The sequence below is a fragment of the Apium graveolens genome, chromosome 8 (assembly GCF_009905375.1).
Source record: "Apium graveolens cultivar Ventura chromosome 8, ASM990537v1, whole genome shotgun sequence".
NCBI classification, from domain to species: Eukaryota; Viridiplantae; Streptophyta; class Magnoliopsida; order Apiales; family Apiaceae; genus Apium; species Apium graveolens.
The window spans coordinates 93,765,047-93,791,743 of NC_133654.1; the positions used below are offsets into that span (position 1 = coordinate 93,765,047).

The 26,697-nt window shown below is 35.2% G+C and overlaps 1 pseudogene; it reads right to left on the reverse strand.

The window, feature by feature from the left end:
- LOC141679767 (uncharacterized) overlaps nt 1-26,697 on the reverse strand; it is a 166,993-nt pseudogene that overhangs the window by 99,960 nt on the left and 40,336 nt on the right.

The following is a 26,697-nucleotide window of genomic DNA, read 5'->3' on the forward strand; positions in this document are numbered from 1 at the left end:
ATGCTAAAAGGAGGATGGTCAATGAACTTGAATATGCAGAGAGATGTTTATTGAAGAACTATCACAGGACAACTCCTGATATCAAAGACATCAGAAGAAATTGAAGTTGAAGCCAAGTCAAAGATCTACAACTACTTAAATTCTGAAGTTTATACAGACTGAAGCGGTTATCAAAAGTTAAAGATGGTAAAGCTGAAAGGACTGTAAGTTATAGTTATCTAGTCAAATTCTCATGTATTTGTACTTAATGTTTTTGACATCATCAAATATCTGTTGAAATTGTATATTATGCTAATTTACAAGTTGGGGGAGATTGTTAGATATATTTGATAATGTCACGTGTAATATGATTTGTGTTTAGTTTTCAGATCTTACATAACAGGACAAATCAATACTTAACTGTAACACCCCCAAATCCGGGGTCGGGGATCCGGGTTGCCACGAGTTCCATTTCCCTTAATAACACCCAGTCTTAATAAATAATCAACTACTCTGTACTGTGACCCCACAATAAATACACACACCACAAGTTATAGTCTCAGAGATGAATATCCAAAAATAATCACAAGTCATTTTATTCCAAAATTATATGCCATTACACCTTAAAAGGGTTTCTGAATAAATTTACATTTTCTTTGCCATTATTACAATTCATAAATATACATAAATCTGGTACATCAAAAGTTGAAAGCCTAGCCTATTGGTAGCTCCTACCTCAGCTACGACGACATCAACGCTTCCAGAAAACTGCGGAACGTTTCCTAACCGCTTGCGAAGTGGAAGCTTGGTCTTGTTCATCTTTTCTATCTGTTGTTGTGTGATGAAAGAAGAAAGCAAGGGTGAGCAGCAAGCCCACCAAAATAATATGTATAATGATTAACAATATATGAGCCTTCTCATAGTACTCATGAAAGTCTTGGTCAAAAGAAATGAACCAAGTTTGATATCTTAATGCGATGAAGTCACAAAATATTCAGTATATATACATATATACTTTTCAAAATCTTGGAAGTCCTCTTTGTAATAACCCCAATTTTTGGAAATTTTGAAACCCTTATGAATAGTGATTTTGCAGATTATGCTGAATGAGAAAACTTTTCATGCCACACTATGTAGGGGTTCTATTATTGATCTTCTGGGATATTATTAGTACTCTATGTGGTATATAAGTGTATGTAAAGATCGTCAGAATCCAATTCCGAACACTTTGATTTTTCCCGGAAATCCAATAGATACGGAAAGAATTGAGTATAAGGTAACAGGATACAAAAGATTTAAATTAAAGGATTATAAGAGAGGATTATAAAAGGAATACAATATATTGAGAAAGGTTAAGGGAACCTAAGTAATAAGATCCCGGGTATGATCCCTCAAACGATAAACGAAAACGAAAGTTAAGTGAACCGTATAACAGATCAGCGGTCATTAGGCAAACAATTAGGAAGTTAATCAAAGGGATTAGAGAGGATGATGTCACCCAACCAATGAGAAGAGGACAAGGAGGGGAGGATGACATCATGAGGATGACCTAAGCATGACATAAGGGAAGGAGGTGTGGTTGATTAATAACCACACAAATTTCATGGTTAAAAAGGTAATTTACCAAAATCAAAAGCTAGTAACCAAGCAAACAACTCACAAAACACAAATATATTTCATTTCTTCATGAAGCTCTCGGCTTCTTTCTTAACAAAATGAAGATCCAAGCTCCACCACTTACTATTTAGCAAGGTATTTATCTAAGCTTCCTCATGGATAGTTACATACTTCCTATAAGTTTAAGCTTCTAATTCCAAGCCAATCTTTTTCTATAAATCATGGAAGAAGATGGTGAATAGTACTTTCTTGAAATTAATTTTTGTGTTCTTGATTTCTTTGAAAGAACAAGCTTGTAGGAGGTTAGATTAAGGCTTCCATGGGCATTTCAAGGATCTTTCATGGATTAAAAGCTCCAAGGAAGGTATAAACTCCAAACCCTAGCTTTGGTTTTGAGTAATTAGGAATGAATATGATTGATATAGTATATGTGAAGCATGAGGCTTGTTTTTTTAAAGTTTGGTTGAGTTTGTAGAGATTAGTTGGTTTTGTGGTGTTTTTGGAGTTGTAAATCTTGTTAATTAGTTAAAGAACTTAAGTAAAGCTTTTAGTTCATGTGGGGAATAAGTATAAATTGTTAATGTTGAGTTTTTGGGGCTGTTATGATGTAGTATGGATGGAGTTTTGATTTGGTTGTGATTGTGGATTGAATTGTGATGGATTTGGAATGGTTTAAATTTGGGAAATCGCGTAAACATAGCCGTCGTAATATCCGATTTACTTTAGACTGCTTTTGTTCATAACATTAGGACCCGAGAACTCCCTGCTAGATTTTGACCATTGCCATTTTTAGATAGTTCATGTTACGAGCTTCGTTTTGATATGTAGTTCGTTTGATTCCGATGTACGGTTTAGGAGAAACGACCGTTTTAAGTAACGGCGTTTCGTGACCGAACCATTACCCCTCGCCTTACTTTGAAACCTTGGTTAAGGACCTTAAATGACTAATTGGGGTAAGAAACAATAATCTAAAGTGGATTAGGCAGTTGGTAAGGTACTCGCGAAATAATCGCCTTAAAACCCTTAATGGTTAATTTATTAAAAATGGTGGAGCCGAGGGTACTCGATCGACTTAAGTAAATCGTTAAGCGCGAAAGCGAACGTTAGGACTCTAAATGGTTAAAGTCTAGTTTCTTAAGCGACCGGGGTTTAATTCCGACTTATGTTGTTGTTCATAGGTTATCGGACCCACTCTAAGCTTAAGTCTATCCGGGAGCACTCAGGCAAGTTTTCTACCCGTATAACTGTTGTTGTGATGTATATATGTATATGCATTGTCTTGTGATAAATGCATGTTGGTTAATTAGCAAATTCTTGCAATATATTGTAGCATGTGATATGGTATATATGCATGCCTGTTTCGTATTCTTGATTTATAAATCTGTTGATTCAGTTGCATAATACCTATGCTAGAGATAAGCGGTATTTGAGTTTACCCTTAGTATAGGGGATCAAAAGGTGAACATATTTCTAAACCGGGAGTCGATGTTCCCGAGTATATTATATATATATATTTATATATATATGGATATAGTTTTCAAAACTATTGATCGAATAAGGTTTATTCGATAACTTTATTTTATTTAATGAATATTATTTGAATATTCATTCAAGGACTTATGACTCTGTTTATTCTATTTAATGATTATTAATTGGATATTCATTTGAGGATGTATGACTCCGTTTATTTTATTTAATGAATATTATTTATAATATTCATTCGAGGTATTATGACTCCGCTTATTATTTAATAATATTCTTTATTTTATTAAAGAATAATGTTTCGATAATCAAACTTATTTTCGATTATTGAAATAAAGATCATACTTTCGTATAAGTATATCTTTGGTTATTAATATTCATTTCAAGTATGAGTTATAAAACTTCTACTTCAATTATTTTTATAAAGATTATTCTTTATGAGAATATTATTTAAATAATAATATTCAGATATTTTCTAATATATTGAGACTGATTTATTTTATTAAATCAGCATTACTCCAAACATTCTTAAAAATGTTTTCGAGTCTTCAAAATGATTTTTTTAAAGTTAGGGCGGATCCCAAAACTCATTTTTATATTTAAGATCCTCCTTTTGAAGGGGATTTAAATACTCGCTCAAAACCTGAGGGATCCGGCTATGTGGTTTATTTTACATTCGCAACGAGGTTGCTATTTTGATAAATGAATTGATTACTTACCCAATGTTCGGGAAGTAAGTCTATCTATTGAGTCGGCATAAGCAACATGGGCTCAGTGGGCGTCCATGAAAGTGTAAGTGGCTGGGTGGCAGTCCATCAACGCGTAAGAGGCCGGGTGGCGGTCCAGCACAAGGTCCTTATGTGGCCAGGGTGATGACCGGTGGGGGATTCATCCATCTACTAGTAGAAAAGGTTACTTATTGGTATCTTTGCCTGATCAGCAAGATATCAGGTTTATGCCAAGGTTTTCTCCTTTCCAAAATTCATTGGATATTGCAACTCTGTTTATAATTTTCATAACAGAGGTTTTCAAGGAGTGTATGAAATATATATATATAGGTGTATATATATATCGGGACTTAATGAAGTATCTCGTAACTTCATTATTTATAATGATATTTCAAGGATTGAATCTATTCAAGTCTTATCTTGTAGTCTCATCTGGGTGATGAACTTTTGAAACTGATTATAAGTTGAACGGTGGTAGTTCAAGTACTATTCGGATATAAGTATATTGGAGTATCTTGTAACTTCATCTTTTAAACTTATATCTAGTAAATGATTATCTTATACATGACAAAGATTTTCAGAAAAACGTTGAGACAAGGTTAGATAGATGAGATCACCTTGCAACGATATTTTATACAGTTATAAACGGGAACTCTGTGTTTATTATGCATGGAAGAGGACTTCCAAGATTTTGAAAAGTATATGTATATATATACTGAATTATTTTGCGACTTGGTCGCGTTAAGATATCAGCTTGGTTCATTTCTTCTTGACCAAGACTTTCATGAGTACTATGAGAATGCTCATATATTGTTAATTATTATACATATTATTTTGGTGGGCTTGTTGCTCACCCTTGTTTTCTTCTTTCATCACACAACATCAGATAGACAAGATAAACAGGATCAAGCTCCCAATTCGCGAGCGGATAGGAAACGTTCCGCAGTTTCCTATAAGCGTTGATGTCGTTGTAGCTGAGGTAGGAACTACCAATAGGCTAGGCTTTCAACTTTTGATGTACCAGACTTATGTATCTTTATGAATTGTAATAATGGCAAAGAAATGTAAATCTATTCAGAAACCCTTTTAAGGTGTAATGGCATATAATTTTGGAATAAAATGACTCGTGTTACTTTTGGATATTCATCTCTGAGACTATAACTTGTGGTGTGTGTGTGTTTATTGTGGGGTCACGGTACAGAGTAGTTGATTGTTTATTAAGATTGGGTGTTATTATGGGAAATGGAACTCGTGACAACCCGGATCCCCGACCCCAGATTTGGGGGTGTTACAGGAATGGTATCAGAGCTAAGCGTTATAAACCTCAGAGATGATATGACGTTAAAATAATAAGTTTACTAAGATAATAAGAACTCTTGCCAAGTTCATAGTCGGACTACCTAACGTAGTACTGACAGTTAAAACCCTTATGGGAACCCTTATAAATATCGTGATAGAAGCGTAGTTCGTTATCGTATATGGTAGCGGGACTGCGAACCCTGAGGTTGAGGAGCAACAACGCGATGATGTTTTATTAATTATTGGAGATCAGATTGTGGACCCGATAGAGCGTCCTAACGCAGGACCGGATGATGTTCATATTGAGGATGTAGCGGTTGAGGATGTTGTCCTAGAAGGGATTGTGGCTGAGGAGGATTCCATGGAGGATCCTGACAAGAATGAATAAAGGACCACTGAGGAATTGATGACCATGGTTAGTCGACTACCAGAGGTAGGATTGGTCGGTCACTACCGGAGGTTCGTTCAAGTTTGTAAAGATAGTAGCCCCCTTTAACGCGGCTTACTCGTAAGACTGAGAAGTTCGAATGGACAGAGAAATGCGAGAACAACTTTTAAGAACCGAAGCAAAGGTTGGTGACGTTCCCTATGTTGGCGTTGCCGGATGGAAAATGAGATTTTGTGAAGTGTAGTGACGCTTCGCATAAGGAATTAGGGTGCTTCTTATACAGCACAGCAAGGTAATCGCGTACGCGTCAAGACAATTAAGGGAATATAAAATTCGATATCCCCACCCATGAGCTTGGGCTCGTGGTAATAGTTTTGCCCTAAATATTGGAGGCACTACTTGTATGGAGAGAAGTGCGAGATTTACACAAGCCATAAGTGCTCTAGTGCATTTTCACGTAGAAAGAGCTCAACATACGCCAGAGGAGGCGGTTAGAGCTAATCAAGAATTATGATTGGGAGATTCTTTATCATTCGGGGAAAGCCAATGTGGTGGCTGATGCCCTTAGTAAAAAGGAGAGACTCAAGATGATAATGTTTTTGAGAGAGTTTATAAGAGATTTTGAGAAAATGGAAATAGAAGTGAAGGTAACCGGAGCCGGTACCGAAAAGCTGTTTGAGATTGCAATACAGACCGAATTATTGGAAAAGAGCATATTGTGCCAGAAAAAGGTGATGAATGAAGGCAGAGAGCCAACAAATAAATATGAGATTAATACCGAGAAAGATGATAAGGGAATAATGAGGTATTCCTATAGAATTTGGGTTCCGAATATTCAAGAGCTTCAAGATGAGATCTTAGATGAAAGCTAGTTTGAGGAATAAGATTTAGAGCAAACCCTAAACGTGATAGTCAGGGAGGTCGCCATCAAGATAGAAGGAACCCATAACATAATGAAGTGGAAAATGAGGATTTTAACGTATAAGATAACCCCAAGTATGGGAGAAGCATGAAACATTTCATACTAAGGAAACAGAAAGTTGAGTAAGGAAAGGAGACCCGAGACGGTACTCCTATACGACAATTTATGGACCTTTCTAGACAGAACTTAGACTATTATCCCCAACCACCACCCTGAGGAAACAATGCGGTGAGAAATTCTTTCAGGACCTTTAAGTCGCTAAGCTCTCAGAGTTCCAAGGAACAAGCTGACCCAGTCGAGGCAAGAGCCTGGCTAAAGGAAATATAGGAATCATTTGAGATTCTAAATGATTGACGAATCACAAAAGAATGTTTTTGTCACTTACCCTCCTAAGAGAGAGGCCACCCGCTGGTGAAAGGCAAAGGAAGGCACGGAGCAAAAGATTATAATAAACTGATTTAAGTTCAGTCAATTGTTTTCAGGAAAGTATTTCCCAAGGTTATGGAGATAGTGTAAAAGCTTTAGAGCCAGAACAAAGGCAGAAGAGTGTGATGAATTATGAATCTAAGTTGTAAAAGTTGTCAAGATTCGTTCTGAGGACACGAATCCAGAATGACGGGATGTTTGAAATCAATGCTTATGTTGTGTTGGTTTATGAAATAATGATAAGAGAAAGGAAAATAAAAAAGAAACTGAAGTGGAAAGGAATATAAAGGCAATAGAGTTTGAGGAATGATAAGGGAGTTGGGTATGAGGAAACCCTAAAGACTCGTAGCAATAGAAATAGAAAAGTATGTACTCGTCAGGATGAGGGTGATTCACCATGAGTCAAAGTTGATGATTGAAGGAATAAGAGATACATATATTTCATCCCCTGTAAGTTGGGAGGATTCGAGGAAACCTTGAGATAATTCGAAGGATAAATAATGAGACGCGGATAGACTGAGGAGACAAGGAAGTAAGAAATTAGGAAAATTGGATGAAGGAAGTGACCTTCAAGAATGTGAAGTGTAAGACCGGTGGCTTGATACCCAGAAAGGGAGACGCCAGGTATGAAAGATATCCCAACATTGAGATGACTGTTGAAATAAACAATAAAAGTAAATAAGGAATTATTAAGAAGAAGTTCCCGTTGAACACGACCAATATCTTCCAGAACATCCTTGTTATTGTTACCAAATTAGGCAAGAAAAGCGGATGACCATTGTTATCTTTTGGAGGCCATATGGATTGACCTCAATTTGAATAAGGATGTTATTATGAAATTAGGTATAGACTATCGAGGTGGGAATGATGAATAAGATAATCTATCAAGGATATATGACTTGATTTATCCATGGAAGGATGCAAGTACCTTTTTAAAGGTGGGATTAAGGATATAACTTCGATAACTTGAGATGAACCATAGGGGAATGCATGAAGGTTGGCATTTCACCCTTAATAGGGATAGTATGAGTTTTGACAGTATGAATTGGAAAATATTAAGGTAATAACAACCAGTAAGAATCAGTGGAGAAATTTTTCAGAAGTATATAGACTATGATTCTAGTATTAATAAATGGTATCTTGATATGCCCTGTATCTAGGGAATACAGGAGGAACGATTCAAGGATAACCTTAGAGGTTTTACAAGGAGAAAGGTAATATTCAAAATTCTCAAGAGTAAAAATGTTGATAAAGGAAATATGATGTAATTATAATGATGCCAAGTGGGGCACGTGTTAAACCACGAGAAAGTATGGATCGAACCAGTAAAGGTCGAAACTGTTCAGGGAAATTAGGACCCAAGATAAAAGATGTTCTAAGTATGATTGAGAGTCATTCGTGACAGTAATTAACCTCTAAAGACTGAGGCAATAACTTATGGAAAAATGGTGATATTTTTTTTTACTCATCAGATTTTAAGGAAAACATCTTCACATAAGCAGTGATTGAAATGAGGTAGAAAATTTATTTGGAGGTGGTTAAAATGACATTGACTGTAGGGAAATGTTACTATCAGGAAAGGCCAAAGAGGTGGCCGACACTTTAAAGGTAAGAGGATAATTATAGGCGCTTGTGCCAAAGGAATACAGTGATGATGGTTAAAGCTGTGAAGGTTGTATTATGGTTTGGAAGATTGACATTCCTTCTGATGACTGTGCAATACCCAACCGTAATAGTAGTTGGGTAAAGGTTTAATTCGTGTAATCGCCATTAGCTGGCTATCTATCTTAGAAGGTCCTATCTTGAGAATAAGCCAGGACCATATTTCAAAAAGGACCAAACAAACTCTTGAGTTAAGTCTTCTATTGAAGGCATATGATTAAGAATAGTATTAACCTGCTATCGTTGCTTTGATTGAAACTCTTCTGTAATTTTATCTGCTTCATGTCATGTATGTATGTCAGGATCAGGAGTGTTCTTCATGAATCATGAATGGTGATTATGTTACCTCCTTAGAAGGATTTGATACGACATGTATGGACTCCGTATGGTTAGATATTAAGATTTCATGGAACGTGAATGACGACAGTAGGTCAGTAGTGGACCATAGTAATGCAGCAATGATTCTGCGAGTAATGAGCCGATTACAATCGTGAGAGTTGTATTGGAATGGAGGTTGAGATTAAGTACCACTAATCGGGTCATGGTAGTGTTTAAGTTATCATTGATAGACTAATTAAGTAGAGTATCTACCTATTGAATATTTATTCCCTCTTATGAAAAGAGAGTCGTATTACTATATGAGGTAGGTTGCGGTGCAAACATAGAATTCTAGTAACGATGATGTCTAGAATGAGATCCCAGATTCGATTTTCGATATCGATGGAGTTTCAAAGGTGATTGTGTATAAGCTCGAGGAAGAGCATGGGTCCATAGAATGATGGACGGAATAGCAAAAATATTTAAGCATGCGAAATGCGATGCGATAATACTTGATGTTGATATATATACACATATGTTTTGTTCTCCTATGACAAACCTCTATAGTTCAAAGGTAGGTTCCAAGCCAGATATTTTGTGGCAGGATATATTTTTTTTCATATATACAATTCTCTTCAATTCGTTCTTTTCTCTTCTTTTCATTTCATATAAGCTGAGAAGAACAACCCTTCCAGAAGGGGAGGTATTGCCAAATGACTATCTATCTGTGTGATAGAAGCCTAGTAGGATACCACATGTTGTTTAATTGCTTGTCAAGCACTAAAGGCTGGCCACCTTCTGTACTAACTATGCAATAGAACAAGTGTTCATGATCATAGTGATCTCTCAATAAATTCCTTTACTTCTATATGATGGATCAAGCTTTCAAAGATGGAAGCAGCTAAAGGAAGTAGTATCAGTACGGTGGTATTCCGTTTCTAACGCGTTTGTGATACTAAGGTTGACGTGGTTATTAAAAGGTTATAGAATGCTAACGAGCAAAAGTATAACCAGTATAATATTAGGAACGGAAGGTAGTAGCGATTACAAACTGGAAAAGAATGGGTATTGAGAAGCAAAAGCTCTAATGCTAAAAGCTATAATGAGAGTCTGTGCAATAGACTTGAAAGAAATTGAAATGATCACTTAACACGAATTGAGTTTTCTTACGACAATAGATCATATGTCATTATCGAGATGTCGCCTTATGAGATCCTTGAGGGAAGACAATGTCGATCTCCCTTATGTTAGGATGAAGTTGTAGAGCGCAAGATGCTCGGACCAGCAGTGGTCCAAAGGACCAAGGATTTAATAGATTTAATCAGAGGACGGCTGGTAGTAGCCCAAGATGGACATAAGAAGTATGTTGATTTGACACGAAAGGACAAAGAATAGGAAGTAGGGGACCTAGTGTTGCTAAAGGTATTCCCTTGGAAACCCTTGGAAAGGATTGATGAGATTCGGAAAGAAAGGAAAGCTAAGTCCATAAATTGTCGGACCCTTGGATATATTAAGAAGTATTGGGAAGTTAGCATATGAGCTAGCCTTACCCCAGAACATGTAGCAAGTCATAATGTGTTCCGCGTATCAATATTAAGGAAGTATAATTCGGATGCCAGATAAATAGGGGCATATGAGCACATAGTCATGCAACCAGACATAACCTATAGGGAGCAACCAGAAAGGGTTATAGATCGAAAAGGAACAGGTGCTTAGGAGAAGGGTTATCAAACTAGGAAGAGTGTGGTGGTAGGACCACAATATGGGAAAATTTACTCGAGAGTTAGAAAGTGCAATGCTAAGAGAGTATCCCTATTCATTTTCTATCTGATTCTAGGACGAAATCCTTTTAAGGAGGGAGACTGTAATAACCCCAATTTTTGGAAATTTTGAAACCCTTATGAATAGTGATTTTGCAGAGTATGCTGAATGAGAAAACTTTTCATGCCACACTATGTAGGGGTTCTATTATTGATCTTCTGGGATATTATTAGTACTCTATGTGGTATATAAGTGTATGTAAAGATCGTCAGAATCCAATTCCGAACACTTTGATTTTTCCCGGAAATCCACTAGATACGGAAAGAATTGAGTATAAGGTAACAGGATAAAAAGGATTTAAATTAAAGGATTATAAGAGAGGATCATAAAAGGAATACAATATATTGAGAAAGGTTAAGGGAACCTAAGTAATAAGATTCCGGGTATGATCCCTCAAACGATAAACGAAAACGAAAGTTAAGCGAACCGTATAACAGATCAGCGGTCATTAGGCAAACAATTAGGAAGTTAATCAAAGGGATTAGAGAGGATGATGTCACCCAACCAATGAGAAGAGGACATGGAGGGGAGGATGACATCATGAGGATGACCTAAGCATGACATAAGGGAAGGAGGTGTGGTTGATTAATAACCACACAAATTTCATGGTTAAAAAGGTAATTTACCAAAATCAAAAGCTAGTAACCAAGCAAACAACTCACAAAACACAAAGATATTTCATTTCTTCATGAAGCTCTCGGCTTCTTTCTTAACAAAATGAAGATCCAAGCTCCACCACTTACTATTTAGCAAGGTATTTATCTAAGCTTCCCCATAGATAGTTACATACTTCCTATAAGTTTAAGCTTCTAATTCCAAGCCAATCTTTTTCTATAAATCATGGAAGAAGATGGTGAATAGTACTTTCTTGAAATTAATTTTTGTGTTCTTGATTTCTTTGAAAGAACAAGCTTGTAGGAGGTTAGATTAAGGCTTCCATGGGCATTTCAAGGATCTTTCATGGATTAAAAGCTCCAAGGAAGGTATAAACTCCAAACCCTAGCTTTGGTTTTGAGTAATTAGGAATGAATATGATTGATATAGTATATGTGAAGCATGAGGCTTGTTTGTTTAAAGTTTGGTTGAGTTTGTAGAGATTAGTTGGTTTGTGGTGTTTTTGGAGTTGTAAATCTTGTTAATTAGTTAAAGAACTTAAGTAAAGCTTTTAGTTCATGTGGGGAATAAGTATAAATTGTTAATGTTGAGTTGTTAGGGCTGTTATGATGTAGTATGGATGGAGTTTTGATTTGGTTGTGATTGTGGATTGAATTGTGATGGATTTGGAATGGTTTAAATTTGGGAAATCGCATAAACATAGCCGTCGTAATATCCGATTTACTTTAGACTGCTTTTGTTCATAACATTAGGACCCGAGAACTCCCTGCTAGATTTTGACCATTGCCATGTTTAGATAGTTCATGTTACGAGCTTCGTTTTGATATGTAGTTCGTTTGATTCCGATGTACGGTTTAGGAGAAACGACCGTTTTAAGTAACGGCGTTTCGCGACCGAACCATTACCCCTCGCCTTACTTTGAAACCTTGGTTAAGGACCTTAAATGACTAATTGGGGTAAGAAACAATAATCTAAAGTGGATTAGGCAGTTGGTAAAGTACTCGCGAAAGAATGGCCTTAAAACCCTTAATGGTTAATTTATTAAAAATGGTGGAGCCGAGGGTACTCGAGCGACTTAAGTAAATCGTTAAGCGCGGAAGCGAACGTTAGGACTCTAAATGGTTAAAGTCTAGTTTCTTAAGCGACCGGGGTTTAATTCCGACTTATGTTGTTGTTCATAGGTTATCGGACCCACTCTAAGTTTAAGTCTATCCGGGAGCACTCAGGCAAGTTTTCTACCCGTATAACTGTTGTTGTGATGTATATATGTATATGCATTGTCTTGTGATAAATGCATGTTGGTTAATTAGCAAATTCTTGCGATATATTGTAGCATGTGATATGGTATATATGCATGCCTGTTTCGTATTCTTGATTTATAAATCTGTTGATTCAGTTGCATAATACCTATGCTAGAGATAAGCGGTATTTGAGTTTACCCTTAGTATAGGGGATCAAAAGGTGAACATATTTCTAAACCGGGAGTCAATGTTCCCGAGTATATTATATATATATATATATATATATATATATATTTATATATATATGGATATAGTTTTCAAAACTATTGATCGAATAAGGTTTATTCGATAACTTTATTTTATTTAATGAATATTATTTGAATATTCATTCGAGGACTTATGACTCTGTTTATTCTATTTAATGATTATTAATTGGATATTCATTTGAAGATGTATGACTCCGTTTATTTTATTTAATGAATATTATTTATAATATTCATTCGAGGTATTATGACTCCGCTTATTATTTAATAATATTTTTTATTTTATTAAAGAATAATATTTCGATAATCAAACTTATTTTCGATTATTGAAATAAAGATCATACTTTCGTATAAGTATATATTTGGTTATTAATATTCATTTCAAGTATGAGTTATAAAACTTCTACTTCAATTATTTTTATAAAGATTATTCTTTATGGGAATATTATTTAAATAATAATATTCAGATATTTTCTAATATATTGAGACTGATTTATTTTATTAAATCAGCATTACTCCAAACATTCTTAAAAATGTTTTCGAGTCTTCAAAATGATTTTTTAAAAGTTAGGGCGGATCCCAAAACTCATTTTTATATTTAAGATCCTCCTTTCGAAGGGGATTTAAATACTCGCTCAAAACCTGAGGGATCCGGCTATGTGGTTTATTTTACATTCGCAACGAGGTTGCTGTTTTGATAAATGAATTGATTACTTACCCAACGTTCGGGAAGTAAGTCTATCTATTGAGTCGTCATAAGCAACATGGGCTCAGTGGGCGTCCATGAAAGTGTAAGTGGCTGGGTGGCAGTCCATCAACGCGTAAGAGGCCGGGTGGCGGTCCAGCACAAGGTCCTTATGTGGCCAGGGTGATGACTGGTGGGGGATTCATCCATCTACTAGTAGAAAAGGTTACTTATTGGTATCTTTGCCTGATCAGCGAGATATCAGGTTTATGCCAAGGTTTTCTCCTTTCCAAAATTCATTGGATATTGCAACTCTGTTTATAATTTTCATAACAGAGGTTTTCAAGGAGTGTATGAAATGTATATATATAGGTGTATATATATATCGGGACTTAATGAAGTATCTCGTAACTTCATTATTTATAATGATATTTCAAGGATTGAATCTATTCAAGTCTTATCTTGTAGTCTCATCTGGGTGATGAACTTTTGAAACTGATTATAAGTTGAACGGTGGTAGTTCAAGTACTATTCGGATATAAGTATATTGGAGTATCTTGTAACTTCATCTTTTAAACTTATATCTAGTAAATGATTATCTTATACATGACAAAGATTTTCAGAAAAACGTTGAGACAAGGTTAGATAGATGAGATCACCTTGCAACGATATTTTATACAGTTATAAACGGGAACTCTGTGTTTATTATGCATGGAAGAGGACTTCCAAGATTTTGAAAAGTATATGTATATATATACTGAATTATTTTGCGACTTGGTCGCGTTAAGATATCAGCTTGGTTCATTTCTTCTTGACCAAGACTTTCATGAGTACTATGAGAATGCTCATATATTGTTAATTATTATACATATTATTTTGGTGGGCTTGTTGCTCACCCTTGTTTTCTTCTTTCATCACACAACATTAGATAGACAAGATGAACAGGATCAAGCTCCCAATTCGCGAGCGGATAGGAAACGTTCCGCAGTTTCCTATAAGCGTTGATGTCATTGTAGCTGAGGTAGGAACTACCAATTGGCTAGGCTTTCAACTTTTGAAGTACCAGACTTATGTATCTTTATCAATTGTAATAATGGCAAAGAAATGTAAATCTATTCAGAAACCCTTTTAAGGTGTAATGGCATATAATTTTGGAATAAAATGACTCGTGTTACTTTTGGATATTCATCTCTGAGACTATAACTTGTGGTGTGTGTGTTTATTGTGGGGTCACAGTTCAGAGTAGTTGATTGTTTATTAAGATTGGGTGTTATTATGGGAAATGGAACTCGTGACAACCCGGATCCCCGACCCCAGATTTGGGGGTGTTACACTCTTACATGCATAATATACACAGAGTTCCAGTTTATAACTGTATAAAACTATCGTTGCAAGGTGATCTCATATATCTAACCTTGTCTCAACATTTTTCTGAAAATCTTTGACATGCATAAGATAATCATTTACTAGATATAAGTTTAAAAGATGAAGTTACAAGATACTCCAATATACTTATATCTTTTTCCAAATACTACTTGAACTACCACCGTTCAAGTTATAATTAGTTCAAAAGTTCATCACATAGATGAGACTACAAGATAATACTTGAATAGATTCAATCTTTAAAATATCATCAAAATAAAATGAAGTTATGAGATACTTCATTTGATGCAAACATTATTTTGAAAACTTGACCCTGCCAACACTCAATAATCGCCCAACCGTAGCCTTTCTATCGAAGTGCTCTGGGTAGTGTTGCAGAAATATCCAATTGGATGATGAACTCATTACGGGAGTTTGCCGCGCCAGGAAGACCACTTACGATGATCAGTCGTAGTAGTACAACCCCACCATTTTCTACATGTAGAGGAGAACCTGTCGGATTTACTTGTCAACCGAACACTGAACTCCTAAGGAATGGACCGCCTTAGCGGAACTTCCGGGCCATTTGGGCCAATATAATAAGGCTGGGCCGGCGCTACTCGACCACTTACACCACTCCTAGTTCAGATGAAATCCATGACTCTGAAACGTAAAGCTCGTCCCCCCTTTCTCCAAGTAGAAACTTGTTGGTACGGCTCCACCAAGAAGTCGTATCTAGTTGGAAAGGAAAACTCACCAATATTTCCCAGGCGATGCCTGTTAATGGATTAACTTGTTCCAAGAATTTTAAGTAATCAAAAACTCTTTTATCTGAATAGCAACCTTGTTGCGAATATAAAATACAACACAGAGCCGGATCCCTCAGGTTTTGAGCGAGTATTTAAATCCCCTTCGAAAGGAGGATCTTAAATATAAAAATGAGTTTTGGGATCCGCTCTAACTTTTAAAAATCATTTTGAAGACTCGAAAACATTTTTAAGAATGTTTGTAGTGATGCTGATTTAATAAAATAAACCAGTCCCAATATATAAAAATATCTGAATATTATTATTTAAATAATATTCCCATAAAGAATAATCTTTATAAAAATAATTGTAGTAGATGTTGTAAAATTTATACTTGAAATGACTCTTAAATAACCAAAGATATACTTATACGAAAGTAATATCTTTATTTGAATAATCAAAAGTAAGTTTGATTATCGACACATTATTCTTTAATAAAATAAAGAATATTATTAAATAATAAGCGGAGTCATAATACCTCGAATGAATATTATAAATAATATTCATTAAATTAAATAACGGAGTCATACATCCTCAAATGAATATTTAAATAATATTCATCAAATAATATGAACTGAGTCATAAGCCCTCGAATGAATATTCAAATAATATTCAATAAATAATATAAAGGAGTCATAAGTTCTCGAATAAATATTCAAATAATATTCAATAAATAATATAAAGGAGTCATAAGTCCTCGAATGAATATTCAAGTAATATTCAATAAATAATATAAAGGAGTCATAAGTCCTCGAATGAATATTCAAGTAATATTCAATAAATAATATAAAGTTATCGAATAAACCTTATTCGATTAATAGTTTTGAAAAATATAACCATACATATATATAAATATATATATATATAAAATCTACTCGGGATCCTCGACTCCCGGTTTTAGAAAATGTTTTCACCTTTGGGTCCCTATACTAAGGGTATATGCAAATTACCGCTATTCTCTAGCATAGGTATTATCAACTGAACCAACAGATATATATGGCAAGAATACGAAACAGGCATGCATATGTACCATATCACATGCTACAATATATCGCAAGAATTTGCTAATTTAACCATCATGCATCTATCACAAGATAATGCATATACAAGTGTATACATCACAACAACAGTATAACGGATAGAAAACTTGCCTGAGTGCTCCCGGATAGACTTAAGCTTAGAGTGAGTCCGATAACCTATGAACAACAACATAAGTCGGAATTAAACCCCGGTCGCTTAAGAAACTAGACTTTAACCATTTAGAGTCCTAACGTTCGCTTTCGCGCTTAACGATTCACTTAAGTCGCTCGAGTACTCTCGGCTCCACCATTTTTAATAAATTAACCATTAAGGGTTTTAAGGCGATTCTTTCGCGAAACTGCCTAACACACTTAACATAATTGTTTCATACTTCAATTAGTCCTTTAAGTTCTTTAACCTATGTTTCGAAGTAAGGCGAGGGGTAATGATTCGTTCGTGAAATGTCGTTACTTAAAACGGCCGTTTCTCCTAAACCGTACATCGGAATCAAACGAACCACATATCAAAACGAAGCTCGTAACATGAACTATCTAAACATGGCAATGGTCAAAACCTAGCAGGGAGTTCTCGGGTCTTAATGTTATGAACAAAAGCAGTCTAAAGTAAATCGGACATTACGACGGCTATGTTTACGCGATTTCCCAATTTTATACCATTCCAATTCAACCACCAATCAATCCCAATTCATTCATACAATCAACATTCATCCAAAACACACTACAATAGTCCCAACACCTCAAGTTCTTCCAATTTATGTTATTCTCATCATGAACTTAAACTATACTTAGATCCTTTAACAAATTAACAAGATTCAACATTCATACCACTACCACTCCAACCCAAACTCTAAACAAACAAGCTTCATGCTTCACATATACTATATTACTCATAACCATTCCTAAATACTCACAACTAAAGCTAGGGTTTGGAGTTTATACCTTCTTGAAGCTTCTTAATCAATGAAAGATCCTTGGAATGCCCATGGAAGCCTTGATCTATGCTTAAGCTACCTTGAACTTTCAAAAAAAATCAAGAAAACCAAAGTTATTTCTTGAAGGTTACTATTCACCATCTTCTTCCTTAATTTATTGGAAGAGATTGTGAAGGAATTTGAAGTTTAAACTTATAGGATATCCATATCTATGTACACGGAACCTTAGATAATTACCTTGTGATTTAACAATGCTTGGAACTTGATTTTTGATTTTTCTTCCTTTGAAAAAGAAGAAAAGCCGAGAGCAAGATGATGAGAATGAAATGATTTTGTGTTTTTTGATTTGTTTGGCTTAGCTTGGTTGTTTTTTGTTTTGTTTTTGGTTAATTACCTTAATAACCTTATATTTGTGTGGTTATAAACCAACCACACCTCCTCCTTCCCTATGTCATGCTTGCATCACCTTATTGTGTCATCATCTCTTACTTGCCCTCTTCTCATTGGTTGGATGACCTCATCATCCCTAACCTCCTTGATTAACCTCCTAATTGTTTGCCTAATGACCGCTGATCTGTTATACGGTTCGCTTAACTTTCGTTTTTGTTTATCGTTTGAGGGATCATACCCGGGATCTTATTACTTGGGTTTCCTCAACCTTTCTCAATACATTATAATCCTTTTATGATCCTCTCTTATAGTCCTTTAATTTAAATCCTTTTTATCCTGTTACCTTATACTCAATTCTTTCCGTATCTAGTGGATTTCCGGGAAAAATCAAAGTGTTCGGAATTGGATTCTGACGATCTTTACATACACTTATATACCATATAGAGTACTAATAAAATCTCAGAATATCCATAACAGAACCCTACATAGTGTGGCATGAAAAGTTTTCTCATTCAGCATAATCTGCAAAATCACTATTCATAAGGGTTTCAAAAATTTCCAAAAATTGGGGTTATTACAGTCTCCCCTCCTTAAAAGGATTCCGTCCCGAATCAGATAGAAAATGAATAGGGATACTCTCTTAGCATTGCACTTTCTAATTCTTGAGTAAATTTTCCCATATTGTGGTCCTATCACCAAACTCTGCCTAGTTTGATAATCTTTCTCCTAAGCACTTGTTCCTTTTCACTCTATAACCCTTCCTGGTTGCTCCATATAGGTTACGTCGGGTTGCATGTCTATGCGCTCATATGCCCCTATTTATCTGGCATCCGAATTACACTTCCTTAACATTGATACGTGGAACATGTTATGACTTGCTACATGTTCAGGGGTAGGGCTAGCTCATATGCTCACTTCCCAATATGTCTTAATACCTCAAAGGGTCCAACAATTCATGGGCTTAGCTTTCCTTTCTTTCTGAACCTCATCCATCCTTTCCAAGGGGATACCTATAACAACACTAGGTCCCCTACTTCCTATTCCTTGTCCTTTCGTGTCAAATCAACATACTTCGTGTTCCCATCTTGGGCTACTACCAGCCGTCCTCTGATTAGATCTATTATATCCTTGGTCCTTTGGACTCCTGCGGGTCCGAGCATCTTGCGCTCTACAACTTCATCCTAACATAAGGGAGATCGACATTATCTTCCCTCAAGGATCTCATAAGGCGACATCTCGATAATGACATATGATCTATTGTCGTAAGAAACTCAATCCATGTTAAGTGATCATTCCAATTTCTTTCAAGTCTATTGCACAGACTCTCATTATATCTTTTAGCATTAGAGCTTTTGCTTCTCAATACCCATTCTTTTCCAGTTCGTAATCGCTACTACCTTCCGTTCCTAATATTATACTGGTTATACTTCTGCTCGTTAGCATTCTATAACCTTTTAATAACCACGTCAACCTTAGTATCACGAATGTGTTTCCATTCCGAATACCACCATAACTTTACTACTCCTTTTTCAGCTGTTTCTATTTTTGAAAGCTTGATCCATCATATAGAAGTAAAAGAATTCATTGAGAGATCACTATGATCATGAACACTTGTTACATTACATAGTTAGTACAGAAGGTGGCCAGCCTTTAGTACTTGACAAGCAATTAAACAATAGATGGTATCCTACTCGGCTTCTATCACACATATAGATAGTCATTCGGCAATACCTCCCCTTCTGGAAGGGTTGTTCTTCTCAGTTTATATGAAATGAAAAGAAGAGAAAAGAACGAATTGAAGAGAATTGTAAATAAAAAAATATACTGCCACAAAATATCTGGCTTGGAACCTACCTCTGAACTATAGAGGTTTGTCATAGGAGAACAAAACATATATGTATTTATATCAACATCAAGTATTATAGCATCGTATTTCACATGCCTAAATATTTTTGCTATTCCGTCCATCATTCTATGGACCCATGCTCTTCCTCGAGCTTATACACAATCACCTTTGAAATTATCGTTGCAAGGTGATCTCATATATCTAACCTTGTCTCAACATTTTTCTGAAAATCTTTGACATGCATAAGATAATCATTTACTAGATATAAGTTTAAAAGATGAAGTTACAAGATACTCCAATATACTTATATCTTTTTCCAAATACTACTTGAACTACCACCGTTCAAGTTATAATTAGTTCAAAAGTTCATCACATAGATGAGACTACAAGATAATACTTGAATAGATTCAATCTTTAAAATATCATCAAAATAAAATGAAGTTATGAGATACTTCATTTGATGCAAACATTATTTTGAAAACTTGACCCTGCCAACACTCAACAATCGCCCAACCGTAGCCTTTCTATCGAAGTGCTCTGGGTAGTGTTGCAGAAATATCCAATTGGATGATGAACTCATTACGGGAGTTTGCCGCGCCAGGAAGACCACTTACGATGATCAGTCGTAGTAGTACAACCCCACCATTTTCTACATGTAGAGGAGAACCTGTCGGATTTACTTGTCAACCGAACACTGAACTCCTAAGGAATGGTCCGCCTTAGCGGAACTTCCGGGCCATTTGGGCCAATATAATAAGGCTGGGCCGGCGCTACTCGACCACTTACGCCACTCCTAGTTCAGATGAAATCCATGACTCTGAAACGTAAAGCTCGTCCCCCCTTTCCCCAAGTAGAAACTTGTTGGTACGGCTCCACCAAGAAGTCGTATCTAGTTGGAAAGGAAAACTTACCAATATTTCCCAGGCGATGCCTGTTAATGGATTAACTTGTTCCAAGAATTTTACTTCCCGAGTGTTGAGTAAGTAATCAAAAACTCTTTTATCAGAATAGCAACCTTGTTGCGAATATAAAATACACCACAGAGCCGGATCCCTCAGGTTTTGAGCGAGTATTTAAATCCCCTTCGAAAGGAGGATCTTAAATATAAAAATGAGTTTTGGGATCCGCTCTAACTTTTAAAAATCATTTTGAAGACTCGAAAACATTTTTAAGAATGTTTGGAGTGATGCTGATTTAATAAAGTAAATCAGTCCCAATATATAAAAATATCTGAATATTATTATTTAAATAATATTCCCATAAAGAATAATCTTTATAAAAATAATTGAAGTAGATGTTGTAAAACTTATACTTGAAATGACTCTTAAATAACCAAAGATATACTTATACGAAAGTAATATCTTTATTTGAATAATCAAAAGTAAGTTTGATTATCGACACATTATTCTTTAATAAAATAAAGAATATTATTAAATAATAAGCGGAGTCATAATACCTCGAATGAATATTACAAATAATATTCATTAAATAAAATAACGGAGTCATACATCCTCAAATGAATATTTAAATAATATTCATCAAATAATATGAACTGAGTCATAAGCCCTCGAATGAATATTCAAATAATATTTAATAAATAATATAAAGGAGTCATAAGTCCTCGAATAAATATTCAAATAATATTCAATAAATAATATAAAGGAGTCATAAGTCCTCGAATGAATATTCAAGTAATATTCAATAAATAATATAAAGGAGTCATAAGTCCTCAAATGAATATTCAAGTAATATTCAATAAATAATATAAAGTTATCGAATAAACCTTATTCGATTAATAGTTTTAAAAACTATAACCATACATATATATAAATATATATATATATATATATATATATATATATATATATATATATATATATATAAAATCTACTCGGGATCCTCGACTCCCGGTTTTAGAAAATGTTTTCACCTTTGGGTCCCTATACTAAGGGTATATGCAAATTACCGCTATTCTCTAGAATATGTATTATCAATTGAACCAACAGATATATATGGCAAGAATACGAAACATGCATGCATATGTACCATATCACATGCTACAATATATCGCAAGAATTTGCTAATTTAACCATCATGCATCTATCATAAGATAATGCATATACAAGTGTATACATCACAACAACAGTATAACGGATAGAAAACTTGCCTGAGTGCTCCCGGATAGACTTAAGCTTAGAGTAGGTCCGATAACCTATGAACAACAACATAAGTCGGAATTAAACCCCGGTCGCTTAAGAAACTAGACTTTAACCATTTAGAGTCCTAATGTTCGCTTTCGCGCTTAACGATTCACTTAAGTCGCTCGAGTACTCTCGGCTCCACCATTTTTAATAAATTAACCATTAAGGGTTTTAAGGAGATTCTTTTGCGAGTGTCTTACCAACTGCCTAACACACTTAACATAATTGTTTAATACTTCAATTAGTCCTTTAAGGTCTTTAACCTTTGTTTCGAAGTAAGGCGAGGGGTAATGATTCGTTCGCGAAACGTCGTTACTTAAAACGGCCGTTTCTCCTAAACCGTACATCGGAATCAAACGAACCACATATCAAAACGAAGCTCGTAACATGAACTATCTAAAAATTGCAATGGTAAAAACCTAGCAGGGAGTTCTCGCGTCCTAATTTTATGAACAAAAGCAGTCTAAAGTAAATCGGACATTACGACTGCTATGTTTACGGGATTTCCCAATTTTATACCATTCTAATTCAACCACCAATCAATCCCAATTCATTCATACAATCAACATTCATCCAAAACACACTACAACAGTCCCAACACCTCAAGTTCTTCCAATTTATGTTATTCTCATCATGAACTTAAACTATACTTAGATCCTTTAACAAATCAACAAGATTCAACATTCATACCACTACCACTCCAACCCAAACTCTAAACAAAGAAGCTTCATGTTTCACATATACTATATTACTCATAACCATTCCTAAATACTCACAACTAAAGCTAGGGTTTGGAGTTTATACCTTCTTGAAGCTTCTTAATCAATGAAAGATCCTTGGAATGCCCATGGAAGCCTTGATCTATGCTTAAGCTACCTTGAACTTTCATAAAAAATCACGAAAACTAAAGTTATTTCTTGAAGGTTACTATTCACCATCTTCTTCCTTAATTTATTGGAAGAGATTGTGAAGGAATTTGAAGTTTAAACTTATAGGATATCCATATCTATGTACAAGGAACCTTAGATAATTACCTTGTGATTTAACAATGCTTGGAACTTGATTTTTGATTATTCTTCCTTTGAAAAAGAAGAAAAGCCGAGAGAAAGATGATGAGAATGAAATGATTTTGTGTTTTTTGATTTGTTTGGCTTAGCTTGGTTGTTTTTTGTTTTGTTTTTGGTTAATTACCTTAATAACCTTATATTTGTGTGGTTATAAACCAACCACACCTCCTCCTTCCCTATGTCATGCTTGCATCACCTTATTGTGTCATCATCTCTTACTTGCCCTCTTCTCATTGGTTGGATGACCTCATCATCCCTAACCTCCTTGATTAACCTCCTAATTATTTGCCTAATGACCGTTGATCTGTTATACGGTTCGCTTAACTTTCGTTTTCGTTTATCGTTTGAGGGATCATACCCGGGATCTTATTACTTGGGTTTCCTTAACCTTTCTCAATACATTATAATCCTTTTATGATCCTCTCTTATAATCCTTTAATTTAAATCCTTTTTATCCTGTTACCTTATACTCAATTCTTTCCGTATCTAGTGGATTTCTGGGAAAAATCAAAGTGTTCGGAATTGGATTCTGACGATCTTTACATACACTTATATACCATATAGAGTACTAATTAAATCTCAGAATATCCATAACAGAACCCCTACATAGTGTGGCATGAAAAGTTTTCTCATTCAGCATAATCTGCAAAATCACTATTCATAAGGGTTTCAAAAATTTCCAAAAACTGGGGTTATTACATTAACTGGAAATCATCACTTATACTGAAGACAGAACTTAAGATATCAGAACTTAAGTTATCAGAACTTAAGGTTCAGAAGATATTTATCAGGAGATAATATCAGGACTTAAGATGACTTTCAGATAAGGCAGGCGGCTGATTGAAAGGAAAGAAGATCGAGACTAAGACATAAAGAATTGTGCATGAAGAAGGAATTCTATGAAGAATAGAAAACTTGGAAGAAAAGATAACTAGTTGATATATTTTAGGAAGCAGAATCATATTCCATATCAATTAGAAGATTATCTTGTAACTGTGTAGTATATAAATACAGGCATAGAGTTTACACTAGAAGTGTTACGATTATCGAAGTTATTATTCTTTGTAACTCTAGCAGCTCTCGTGATAATTTGTTCATCACAGAGAGAGGGCAGTTCCATATTGTAACAAATTTATTGTGTTAAATAAAATCTGTTTTCTGTTACTTAAGTTCTTATATTCGATTTGATTGTGCTAAACACTGTATTCAACCCCCTTCTACAGTGTGTGTGACCTAACATAAAGGAAGGTATATATAGATGGGAGTCAGCAACTCAATCAGAGGAGCAAGTTTATGAGTTTAGTTAAGGGTTCGGAGGCGTAACCCTGACGTCTATTGAGAATTGGCTGGAACTGCCTTAGCTTAGAGTATGTATCCTTCGTATACGTATTATTGGTAAGGTTTGAGACAGATTTCTAGCTATTCTCTCGAGGAAACGAGTCTGATCGTGAGAATTCAATGTTTGAGCGGGCCCTTGATGTGTTAGTCGAAGAGACGCTAACGTTATTTCTAAATATTGCATTTATTATGTCAAGTGATGTTTTCGGACCGAGTGTGTGACCTCGGTGAGTTTGGATAATATGTTAATGGTTAGCGGCTGCTATGACAACCAAGTTTCATAATGAATGCGGATCAGTACGGAAGGTGGTATTTTTGAACCCCTATATTTCTTTCTTATAACGTCTTTGGTTTTTCAGAGTCATTGTTTCCTATCCTATAAGTTGCTTACTTTTCCTGTGAGAAAGTTGAGAACTTGGAATAAGTAACTTAGGGTTCTGTTAATTCCATTATAAATAAGATTTTCTTCGTCCTTATTTGTAAATTCCTATTTAAACATTGTTTCCTTCCTCGGTGATTTAGTCAGTTGATTGAGGGCAGACAATGCATATGATTTGACTGTTTGTCTGTGTGACAAAAGGGCTGGTGGGATGCCACCGAATTATGTGTTGTACACTATGCGGTACTAAGATTGGCCATCTTATGTACTAGTATGGTTGCTCTCAGTCGTATTTATATCTTCTTCACTTTCCCTCCTTGTACCCTTGATTCCTTGATTTTGACATTTTATTTGAAGACCCGAGATAGTGAACTATCAGTAGCTTGTGTAATTAGACAGTCCTGGTTATTGAAAGTAAGCAAGGGTTGACTGTCTGGAGGAATAGAAGTTTTACATAGGGTTGCTATTTCAGAAAGGAAAATAGTAGAGAAGATTCATGATTCGATATGGAAGGTTGAAGCTTTAGAAAAGTTAACTTTATGGAAGTTGGGTCAACTGTAAGAGATAAGAAGTCTCCTTGGTAGGGATGGTTGATTGAAACTCAGACTAGTGCATTAGCCAAGTCTGTGATTCTTAAGTTTAACTTGATTTACCAGTTTACCCTTTCTGGTTGGTGCCTAGTACAACCCGTATGGCTTTGCAGTATATGGAATTTTGTTAATGTTGTATTTTTAATGGTGCTGGAAGGTTGCTCAGCTGTTGTTATATTAAGAGGGCATGCTATTGTTGATGTGTAATTTTAGAAGTTCGTTCTCAGGGAAGGACTAATATCAACACCAATTTCAAGTCTTTTATCTCTTACAGTTCAGAAGTGTGGAGAATAATTTTATGGGTGTTTTAATTATCCACTAATTTAATATAATAAACAAATAAAAGTTACATATGATATATTAGAGAAACAATCCAAGAATAAGGGTTCTTCAATGGCTATCATGAATGTCTAATTTGTGTTCTTATTTTGTTAAAAACAATCCTTCTAATATTTATAAAATCCTCTCCCAAGGTAGATTATAGTGCCTACAAGTATCCATTGAACGCCACTCCCATGGTCATACAAAGTATAATTATAGACTATTAAAATCCAAGGATTATAAGTTTCACAATTCTCATATTAATCTCCCGATCTAATACTTAAATTGTGTCTATCATATCATGTACTAGAATTATAACTCCTCTCCCAATTTGTTATAATTCCTATAGATACAATCAAAGGTTCGTGACTCCCTCAACTGTGTTAAGCCCTCAATGACAGATTAACAATCACAAGAAAATCACAATACAACTAAATAAACACAACAAGCCAAAGAATACTACCCAACTCTTGGATTAAGGAATTAACTACTCATGATATATGGAAAAAACAAATATATATTAAAAACGCAAATCATGAGTTAAGAATTTGAATACAGAGAATACAACTTAAAGAGTTCCTTTGAAATCTGGACGAATCCCTTCGCTCCTTCTCCCAATCTCGCTCTCTAGCCGCCTCTCTCCTTTCTCTCTTAAGAATAATGGATAGCTCTCTTCTATGCTTATTAAAACCCTAATACATATGTTTATATATACTTGGATGGGATTTTAAAGGTCATACAAGGTAACTAAAAGAGAATTTAAAACAAGCTGGGAAAGCTATTTGATTACAATTTTCGTCAGGTTCAGGCCCTGAACCTTAACCTCAGGTCCTGAATGATGTCCTCAGGGCCTCTTCAGAAGAGCTCAGGCCCTGAACTCCTTATTCTTCAAATCTGCTTCTCTCAGGCCCTGAACTCACAAGCTCAGGCCCTGAGGTAGGTGCATTTTCTCCACTGATTCCTTCAGGCCCTGAGCCTC